Source organism: Mus caroli, chromosome 13 (assembly GCF_900094665.2).
Source record: "Mus caroli chromosome 13, CAROLI_EIJ_v1.1, whole genome shotgun sequence".
NCBI lineage: Eukaryota > Metazoa > Chordata > Mammalia > Rodentia > Muridae > Mus > Mus caroli.
Window position 1 is genome coordinate 90,470,970 of NC_034582.1, and position 11,814 is coordinate 90,482,783.

At 38.8% G+C, this 11,814-nt stretch overlaps 1 protein-coding gene across 5 annotated transcripts in view; it reads left to right on the plus strand.

Annotated features, from left to right (window-relative positions):
- The window catches only part of Ankrd31 (ankyrin repeat domain 31), a 140,001-nt gene that overhangs the window by 70,530 nt on the left and 57,657 nt on the right, over positions 1–11,814 (plus strand). The window lies entirely within an intron of this gene.

The following is an 11,814-nucleotide window of genomic DNA, read 5'->3' on the forward strand; positions in this document are numbered from 1 at the left end:
AATGTTTAGTTAGACTAGTGGAGAGTTTTGTTTGTTTTCTGCTAGAGAACATTCATTTAGCTATGAGATTATCTCAGTTATATTTGTTGTCAAAGCTCCAATTGAGAATATCCAGTAGACTCCAGATATGGTATTGTCATATTGCTGTCTGTGGCCTTCAGTTTCTTACATTAGAGTAGATTAAACAACACAATCATCAAGATTATTTGATGGGAGGATTAGGATTGTGTAATGTCTTTTATTCTTAAGACACACCGATTTAGCCCTTTTAACTTAAGGAATATTAAAGAAACATGGGCACTACTTTTTGTCATTAATCAGTTATCTATATTTGTCTAATGAACTAATTCCCCTTTGGGGGTTCCTAGAGCTAATCCTGTGATGAACAACAACCTGGATCACCTCAGGTTAAATAATAAGCACTAAAAAAGTCAATTTACGTGTAGTTATGAGGGATATTGGAAAAGGCATTTTTCTGTGAGCCCTATTTTGTATTTATGTAAATTGAGACCTTTATAATCATACTTCCTCCTACGGTGGATTGTATGATAGTCCTTCCATAAGGAGTCTACTTCCCAGTCTCTGGAAACAGTGAATAACAATTGAATATTACCCTCAAAAGGAATTTCAAAAGGAATATTTACATAATAATCAAGTTATGGTCATTGAGACAAAACCATTCTGTTATCTAGAAGAATCCTAAATCTAATGAAAAACTTCTTTATAAGAGAAAGATAGAGGGGAATTTGAGATACATAGAAGATAGAATAGGGCTGGACAGATGGCTCAGCAGTTAAGAGCACTAACTGCTCTTCCAAAGGTCCTGAGTTCAATTCCCAGCAACTACATGGTGGCTCACAACCACCTGTAATGAGATCTGATGACCTCTTCTGGTGTGTCTGAAGACAGTGACAGTGTACTCCTGTAAATAAAATAAACAAATCTTAAAAAAAAAAAAGAACATAGCTGGAGAGGTAGCTCAATGCAAGAGCATACAGCTCTTGTAGAAGACCTAAGTTCTAAAGAGGAGGAAGGAGGAGGAGGAAAGAAGAAGAAGCAGCAGAAGCAGCAGCAATGAAGAAAAAAGAAACGAGTTCATGTAGCCTCCAGCTGGTGAAGCCAAAGAATGTGAACAGCCACCAGAACCTGGAAGAGACAAGGAAGATTTGTACCCTACAACTTCTAGTAGACATCCCTACTGGTGGTGTCTTGATTTGAGATTTCAGGTAGCAAAGTAAATTTCCATTGTTTAAACCCAACTAGCTTATAATTTTTTAGAGCTGACTCAAGAAACCACCATATATCCCTAGTAGCACTTAATTATATTTGAGTGTGACTTTGTGTATGCATGCCATTCAACCAAACTCTAAGCAACTCGAGCTGGGGATTAAGAATTACAGTTATTGATTTTCTATCTGGGATCTCTCAGAGATCAGCCCGCAGGAGAGCGTGTAGGCTTCAGAAGCAACGAGGCTCTTGGACAGGGTCCCTTTGGGTCCTCAGCCAAGAGGCAGAGCTGATCCTCAGACCTCAGTGCACCTAACCTGCCAGAGGATACCTTGCCTGTAGAGACTGCTCTGACTCCTGGGACTCAGGAGAGAGCTGGTCTTCCAGGAGTGCAGACAGAGGCTAACAGAATCACAGGAGGAACAAGCTCCAGCCAGAGAGAGCTAGAATATCATAACCAGAGATTATGATATGGCATAAGGCAAAGGTAAGAATCTTACTAACAGAAACTAAGACCGCTCAGCATCATCAGACTACTGCAAGTCCTGGATACCCCAGCACACCGGAAAAGCAAAATTAGGATTAAAAATTATATGATGTTAATAGAGGATTTTTTTGGGGGGGTGGTTTTTTCGAGACAGTGTTTCTCTGTGTAGCTCTGGCTGTCCTGGAACTCACTTTGTAGACCAGGCTGGCCTCAAACTCAGAAATCGGCCTGCCTCTGCCTCCCGAGTGCTGGGATTAAAGGCGTGCTCCACCACATCTGGTGCTGATAGAGGATTTTAAGAAAGGCATTAATAGAAAGAGAGGCCCATTGGACACGCAAACTTTATATGCCCCAGTACAGGGGAACGCCAGGGCCAAAAAATGGGAATGGGTCGGTTGGGAAGTGGGGGGGAAGGTATGGGGGGACTTTTGGGATAGCACTGGAAATGTAATTGAGGAAAATACGTAATAAAAAAAAAAAGAAAGGCATTAATAACTCAAAGAAATACAGTAGAATACATCTAAACAGGTAGAAGTCCTTAAAGAGGAAACACAAAAATCCCTTAAAGAGTTACAGGAAAACACAACCAAACAGGTTAAGGAATTGAACAAAACCATCCAAGATCTAAAATTGGAAATAGAAACAATAAAGAAAACCCAAAGGGAGACAACTCTGGAGATAGAAATCTTAGCAAAGAGAACTGGAGCCATACATGCAAGCATCACCAACAGAATACAAGAGATGAAAGAAAGAATCTCAGGTCCAGAAGATTCCATAAAAAACATGGACTCAACAATCAAAGATGCAAAAGGCAAAAAGATCTTAACTTAAAACATCCAGGAAATCTAGGACACAATGAGAAGACCAAACCTAAGGAAAACAGGTATAGAAGAGAGTGAAGATTCCCAACTTAAAGGGGCAGTAAATATCTTCAACAAAATTATACAAGAAAACTTCCCTAACCTAAAGAAAGAGATGCCCATGAACATACAAGAAGCCTACAGAATTCCAAATAGACTTGACCAGAAAAAATTCCTTCTGACACATAATAATCAGAACAACAAATGCACTAAATAAAGATAGAATATTAAAAGCAGTAAGGGAAAAGGTCAAGTAACATATAAAGGCAGACCTATTAGAATTACACCAGACTTCTCACCAGAGACTATGAAGGCCAGAGATCCTGGACAGATGTTATACAGACCCTAAGAGAACACAAATGCCATCCCAGGCTAATATACCCAGAAAAACTCTCAATGACCATAGATGAAGAAACCAAAGATACCATAGATGACAAAACCAAGTTCAAACAATGTCTTTCCATGAATCCAGCCCTTTAAAGGATAGTAAAGGGAAAACTCCAACACAAGGAGGGAAATGACACCCTAGAAAAAAGCAAGAAAGTAATCTTTCAACAAACCTAAAAGAAGATAGCCACAAGAACAGAGTCCCAACTCTAACAACAAAAATAACAAGAAGCAACAATTACTTTTCGTTAATATCTCTTAATATCAATGGACTCAATTCCCCAATACAAAGTCATAGACTAAAAGACTGGTTATGTAAACAGGACGCAACATTTTGCTACATACAAGAAACCAACCTCAGGGACAAAGACAGACACTACCTCACAGTAAAAGGCTGGAAAACAATTTTCCAAGCAAATGGTCTGAAGAAACAAGCTGGAATAGCCATTCTAATATTGAATAAAATCAACTTCCAACCCAAAGTTATCAAAAAAGACAAGGAGGGGCACTTCATACTCATCAAAGGTAAAATTTACCAAGAAGAACTCTCAATTCTGAACATCTGTGCTCCAAATCTAGGCAACTACATTCATTAAAGAAACTTTAGTAAAGTTCAAAGCACACATTGCACAACACACAAAAATAGTGGGAGACTTCAACACCCCACTCTCATCAATGGACAGATCCTGGAAACAGAAACTAAACAGAGACACAGTGAAACTAACAGAAGTTATAAACCAAATGTATTTAACAGATATCTATAGAACATTTTATTCTAAAACAAAAGGAAATACCTTCTTCTCAGCACCTTCATGGTACCTTCTCCAAAATTGACCACATAATTGGTCACAAAACAGGCCTCAACAGATACAAAAATATTGAAATAATCCCATGCATCCTATCAGATCACCACGGACTAAAGCTGATCTTCAATAACAACATAAACAATAGAAAGCTCACATACATGTGGAAGCCCAACAACACTCTACTCAATGATACCTTGGTCAAGGAATAAATAAAGAAATTAAAGACTTAGAGTTTAGTGAAAATGAAGACACATCATACCCAAAGTTATAGGACACAATGAAAGCAGTCCTAAGAGGAAAACTCATAGCTCTGAGTGCTGCCAAAAAAAAAAACTAGAGAGAGCATACACTAGCAGCTTGACAGCACACCTGAAAGCTCTAGAACAAGGGGAAGCAAATTCGCCCAAGAGGAGTAGATGACAGGAAATAATCAAACTCAGGGCTGAAATCAACCAAGTGGAAACAAAAGGAACGATACAGATAATCAAACCAGGAGCTGTTTTTTTTTTTTTTTTGAGAAAATCAACAAGATAGATTAAACCCTTATCCAGACTAAGTAGAGGGCACAGGGACAGTATCCTAATTAACAAAATCAAAAATGAAAAGGGAGACATAACAACAGAACCTGAGGATACCCAAAACATCATTAGATCCTACTACAAAAGGCTATACTGGAAAACCTGGATGAAATCAACAATTTCCTAGACTTCTGTTTATGTTTCATCATCATACCAGGTATCAGGATCAGATTAACGAACTAAATAGTCCCATATCCCCTAAAGAAATAGAAGTAGTCATTAATAGTCTCCCAACCCAAAAAAAAAAAAAAAAAGCCCAGGACCAGATGAGTTTAGTGCAGAGTTCTATAAGACCTTCAAAGAAGACCTAATTCCAATTCTCCTCAAACTATTTCACAAAATAGATACAGGACGTACTCTACCCAATTCATTTTATGAAGCCACAATTACTCTGATACCTAAACCACATAAAGACCCAACAAAGACAAATAGAACTTCAGATCAATTTCCCTTATGAATATTTATGCAAAAATACTCAATAAAATTCTAGCAAACCAAATCCAAGATCACATCAAAATGATCATCCATCATGATCAAGTAGGCTTCATCCCCAGGATGCAGGGATGATTTAATACACAGAAATCCATCAATATAATCCACTATATAAACAAACTCAAAGACAAAAACCACATGATCATCTCTTCAGATGCTGAGAAAGCATTTAACAAAATCCAACACCCATTCATGATAAAAGTCTTGGAAAGATCAGGAATTCAAGGCCCATACCTAAACATAATAAAAGCAATATACAGCAAACCAGTAGCCAACATCAAAGTAAATGGTGAGAAACTTGAAGCAATTCCACCAAAATCAGGGACTAGACAAGGCTGCCCACTTTCTCCCTACCTGTTCAATATAATACTTGAAGGCCTAGCCAGAGCAATTGGACAACAAAAGGAGATCAAGGGGATACAAATTGGGAAGGAAGAAGTCAAAATATTACTTTTTGCAGATGATATGATAGTATATATAAGTGACCCCAAAAATTCCACCAGAGAACTCCTAAACCTGATAAACAGCTTCAGTGCAGTAGCTGGATATAAAATTAACTCAAACAAATCAGTGGCCTTTCTCTACACAGAGGATAAATAGGCTGTAAAAGAAATTAGGGAAACAACACTCTTTACAGTAGTCACAAATAATATAAAATACCTTGCTGTAACTCTAAGGAAGTGAAAGATCTCTATGATAAGAACTTAAAGTCTCTGAAGAAAGAAATCGGAAAAGTTCTCAGAAGATGGAAAGATCTCCCATGCTCATGGATTGGCAGGATCAATATAGTTAAAATGGCTGTCTTGCTGAAAGCAATCTACAGATTCAATGCAATCCCCATCAAAATCCCAACTCAATTCTTTACAGAGTTAGAAAGGGCAATTTGCAAAATCAGCTGGAATAACAAAAAACATAGGATAGCAAAAACTATTTTCAACAATAAAAGAACCTCTGGTGGAATCACTATGACTGACCTCAAGCTGTACTACAGAGCAATTGTGATTTTAAAAAATGCATGGTACTGATACAGCCACAGCCAGGTAGATCAGTGGAATAGAGTTGAAGACCCAGAAATGAACCCACATACCTATGGTCACTTGTTCTTTGACAAGGGAGCTAAAACCATCCAGTGGGAAAAAGACAGCATTTCAACACATGGTGCTGGCACAACCGGCATTTATCATGTAGAAGAATGGGAATTGATCCATTCTTATCTCCTTGTTCAAAGCTCAAGTCTAAGTGTATCAGGGAACTCCATATAAAACCAGAGACACTGAAACTTATAGAGGAGAAAGTGGGGAAAAGCCTAGGGCATAGGGGGAAATTCCTGAATAGAACAGCAATGGCTTGTGCTGTGAGATTGAAAATCAACAAATGGGACCTTATAAAATTGCAAAGCTTCAGTAAGGCAAAGGACACCGTCAATAGGACAGAAAGGCCACCAACAGATTGGGAAAGGATCTTTACCAATGCTAAATCAGATAGGGGACTAATATCCAATATATATAAAGAACTCAAGGAGATGGACTCCAGAAAATTAGGTAACCCTATTTAAAAATGGGGTACAGAGCTAAACAAAGAATTCTCACCTGAGGAATACCGAATGGCTGAGAAGCACCTGAAAAAATGTTCAACATCCTTAATCATCAGGGAAATGCAAATGAAAACAACCCTGAGATTCCACCTCACACCAGTCAGAATGGCTAAGATCAAAAATTCAGGTGACAGCAAATGCTGGCAAGGATGTGGAGAAAGAGATCATTCCTCCATTGCTGGTGGGATTGCAAGCTTGTTCAACCATTCTGGAAATCAGTTTCGTGGTTCCTCAGAAAATTGGACATACTACTCTAGAAAGATCTAGAAATACCTCACCTGGGCATATACCCAGAAGATGTTCCAACTTGTAATAAGGATACATGCTCCACTATGTTCATAGCAGCCTTACTCATAAAATCCGGGAGCTAGAAAGAACCCAAATGTCCCTCAACATAGGAATGGATACAGAAAATGCAGTGCATTTATACAATGGAGTACTACTCAGCTATTAAAGACAATTTATGAAATTCTTAGGCAAATGGATGGAACTAGAAAATGTGATCCTGAGTGAGGTAACCCAATCACAAAAGAACAAACATAATATGCACTCAGTGATAGTGGCTATTAGCCCAGAAACTTAGAATACCCAAGTTACAATTCACAAACCACATGCAACTCAAGAAGGATGACCAAAGTGTGGATACTTCATTCCTTCTTAGAATGGGGAACAAAATACCCATGGACGTAGTTACAGAGACAAAGTTCAGATCTGAGACAGTAGGAAGGAAAGACCATCCAGAAACTGCCCCACCTGAGGATCCTACCCACAAACAACCACCAAACCCAGACACTATTGCATATGCCAGCATGATTTTGCTGTCAGGACCCTGACATAGCTGTCTCTTGTGAGGCTATGCCAATGCCTGGCAAATACAGAAGTAGATGCTCACAGTCATCTTTTGGATGGAACACAGGGCCCCAAATGAAGGAGCTAGAGAAAGTACCCAGGAGCTAAAGGGGTCTGCAACCCTATAGGAGGAACAACAAATGAACTAACCAGTACCCCCAAGGCTCGTGCCTCTAGTTGCATATGTAGCAGAGGATGGCCTAGTCAGCCATCAATGGGAGGAGAGGCCCTTGGTCTTGTGAAGATTATATGCCCCAGTACAGGGGAATGCCAGGGCCAGGAAGCAGGAATGGGTGGGTTGGGGAGCAGGGCAGGGGAGGGTATTTGGGACTTTCAGAGAGGAAACTAGGAAAGGGCTTAGCATTTGAAATGTAAATGAAGAAAATATCTGATAAAAAAGTAATCACAAGGGTTCTGGGGAGATGGCTCAGCCTTTAAGAGCACTGACTGCTCTTCTGGAGGTCCTGAGTTCAAATCCCAACAACCATATGGTGTCTCCCAACCATCTGTAATGGGATCTGATGTGTGTCTTCTGGTGTGTCTGGAAACAGCTACAGTGTACTCATATATATAAATAAATAAAATCTTTTTTTAAAAAAATCACAAAAAAAGAAAAAAATTAAAAAATAAAAATCTCCAAAAAAATTGTACAGTTATTGACATCAGAAGGTTCCCTGATACTAATTTATCTCCCACCAAGGGCAGCAGTGAATTTAACCATGCTCTCAGTTCTACTGAACTCCTCCTACCAGCCACAGATTTTCAATGTTCATTTTACTTTTCCTCATTTAAATAGAAAGCTCAACTGCTATTTATGAAATGCTCCAGGGTGAAAGATATCCAAGTCAACTGCTCAGAACAAAGACATCCAGAAGAAACAGAATTCAAGACTTTTTTTTTTTTTTTAAGTTAAGATAAGAAGGAACTCTCAAAGAATACTACAGAGTTTTCCAAGGGAGCCAGTTTTATATAGTGAGTTACAGGCTAGTCAGGCCACATAGTGACAAATCTATGAAGCACACTTTTCAACACTGGACTGGTACCTCAAAAGAGTCACATGAAGGTAGATCTTGTGAAAGTGTTGTCAGTTTTAAAAGGTTTAGTCTGAAATTAAACCTGTAATAAATTGAAGGTGTTTATGGCGGCACTTACTTGTGTTAGGCTGTGTAAGTTCACTGCAGCCTTATTTCTGAGAACAAAACGTGCCTTTGCCCTTTGCCCCTTGCCCTTTGCCCTGTACATGCTATCCATACCTTCATGCCACAGAGAGGCATTGATCAGTGCCTATAGATTTGAGGCTACTATATAGTACAGATTCCAGTGGGTTGTTTTTTTAACTACATATACAGAGTTCGTTACTCTTATAGAAACATAATGGTTTAATTATGATAAGTGAAAATAATAATTTCCTACCATAAGTACTCAACATGTACTAAGTATTCATTTTAGTGTATCTTTAAATTGCATTGTATTAGACTGATCTGAAAAATTGCTGTTTGAATTGCTAACTTGACTTGCATAAAAGAAACAACTGAATGAATTTTGACTTGATTCGGACAGAACTTCCAACAATTTCTCAGTGGCCATTTGTACTATTTACTTATGTGAAGTAGCATTCTTTGTATTGATGAATATAACATTGAAGTATCAATCAATTTTGAAAATTTGTTACACTAGTTAATCTAATTGCTGAACTAATACCTATAAAAAAAGCAACTTAAAGATGAAAGAATTTTGGGGCTTATAGTTCAAAGATAAAGATCTATCTTGTCTGTCTGTCCATCTCCATCCAGCCATCTATCTATTTTCTATCATAGTAGAGGAAGGCATAGCAAAACAAGCATGAGGCAACTGGCTACACTGTATCCACAGTAAGGAAGCATAGCGCTATGCATGCTGGTACTCTGTTTGCTTTCTTTTATCCTACCCAGATTCCAGCCCATGAAATAATATGGACATATTTAAGATAGCTCTCCTTACCTTAATAACTCAGTTTTCTTGTACGCATACCTGGAAGCTTGTCTTCTGTGCAATTCTAGATCCTGTCAAGTTGACAGTCACTATTAACTATCACAAATGTTAAAGATGCTGTATATCCTAAAGTGTAAAGTACTCAGCCGAGATATAATTTGTTATATAAAAATAAGTATATCCGTCTCCTTAATATACAGATTTGATTTCATCTTTAGTTAATGCAGATTTATATGTATACCAAAATATTATTTGAAAATAATCTCTATGAGTTATTATCTGTAATTGATTGGTTCACCTGTCTTATATACCTATATGCCAGATCATCCAAACATTTCTTTGGCAGAAATGGGTCATTAAGTAAAAATGTTTAAGGAGCACTGCTACAAAGGACAAGAAAGGAAAACAGAGGACTTACTAATAGCAGCACCCCTCCCAGACTACTGTGAGTCCTGAGATGTCTAGTATGAGTAGTACCATTTGTGTCCTTTAGAATTTGTGCCATATTCTCTTAAAATTTCAGTTAAATATTGTAGAAATATAAAGTGATAGTAAACTGAATAATTTTTGCTTCAGTATTTTTAGATTTTAAGATTCATGTTTATCGTATTATATCATTCTCCCTCCAGTTCTTCCCATATACCTTCATCTCAAATTCATGATTTCTTTTTACTAATTATTGTTACTTCATATATAATAAATAAATATATAAACACAACCTGTAAGGACACCTACTATTGCTCATATGAATGTGTTTGTAGGGATGACCACTTGATACTGGATAATCAATATCCAATATTAGCAGGCTTATCCATGGGGAGGACTGATTGTCCGTCTCTTAGGAGTCATTAACTACCTGTAGCTCTTCATCTAGGGAGCCGGGCCTTGTGAGTGTTCCCTTATCCATGTTGGCATGTGTCTTCATCAGGGTTTGTATTCCTCCAGAAAACATCATGACTAAGAAACAAGTTGGGGAAGAAAGGGTTTATTCAGCTTACACTTCTTCTGCATTGCTGTTCATCACCAAAGGAAGTCAGGACAGGAACTCACACAGGGCAGGAACTTGGAGGTAGGAGCTGATGCAGAGGTCATGGAGGGGTGCTGCTTACTGGCTTGCTCAGCTTGCTTTCTTACAGCATCCAGGACTTCTGGTTCAAGGATGGCACCACCCACAATGGGCCCTACTCCTTGATCACTAATTGAGAAAATGCCTTACAGCTGGACCTCATGGAGGCGTTTCCTTAAGGGAGTCTCCTTTGTCTGTGATAACTTCAACTTGTGTCAAGTTGGCACACAAAGCCAGCCAGTACAGCATGTAAGCTGGTGTTCTCATTTTTGTCTTGTTTAGGTAACCGTATTATGGAGATTTCTTGGGTTCAGCTTCCATGTCAATACATAGGAAGGTCCTAGTCCTCTGGCTTTTACAGTCTTTTATCTCCCTGTTCTGTGGTGTTCCGTGGACCTTAGATGTTGGAATTGTATTGTAGATATGTCATTGGCTCTCTGTATTTTGACCAGCCATGGTTTCTGTCTGCTGCAAAAACAAGCTTCTTTGATGAGTGGTGAAAGGTACACTAACCTATAAGGATAAGGATAAGTTAAAGAAGACAGGTAGAGAGTATAATAGTTTGAGAAGGTAGCCATAGTAGGTTAACCTCTAGGTCCATGGCCTCACCAATCGTAGTTAGTTGTCTAGGTTTACAGTACTAGATATGAACCCCTCCTATTGATTGGGCCTTAAGTCCAATAAGACAGCTCTTGGTTACCACCAGGGTATAAGTACCACTACTGTACCTTCACGGATATTTTACCTTTCTGGTCAGTGTTGTAGTCCATGCTGGTTGATAACTTCTTTTCTGTGTTTTTGTACACCGTGAACAAGGTAATAGAACTTGTATCATTTACAGAAAGAACTATTGGACTTTTAGTTTTGCATGCTCTTGAGTGCTTTATACTTAACAATTTAGTCTCTCTCTCCCTGTATCTCTCTGCCTTTCTCTTTGTATTTTTCCAGCAAAGAATAGTGAATGCACAGAAAGGACAGTGTTTTATTTTTGTCCAAATGTCATTAGGAAATATCTGTGTACAGATGGGGATGTGCATGTATGCCTCAGTGGGTAAGAGCACATGCTTTGCAAACATTAATACATGAGTTGAAGCACCAGCTTTGACAAATGTCAAAGGCTGAGCATGACCACACCTGTCTGTAATCCTACCATTAAGCATAGAGATGCAAATCCCAAGAGCTTATTGGTCAGCCAGTCCAGCCAGTGGTGAACTTCTTGTTTGATGAGAAACCCTGTAAAGGCAAGAAGGCAAAAACTGCTAGAGGCAAACACCCAGTGTCCTGCTCTGCACCCATAGGCATGTGTACATTTGTGCACATGTGCACATGAGTATGCATGCAAAATAACACACACATACACACACACACACAAGAAAATAGCTTTGACGGTATTGTAATTCCTGTAACTCAAGAATCCATTTTAGCTCTTCCGGCTGGACCAGCACCGGGGTAGCTAGAGCGCAGGGTCGGCTGACACCCGCCAGCTACCCAGGACCC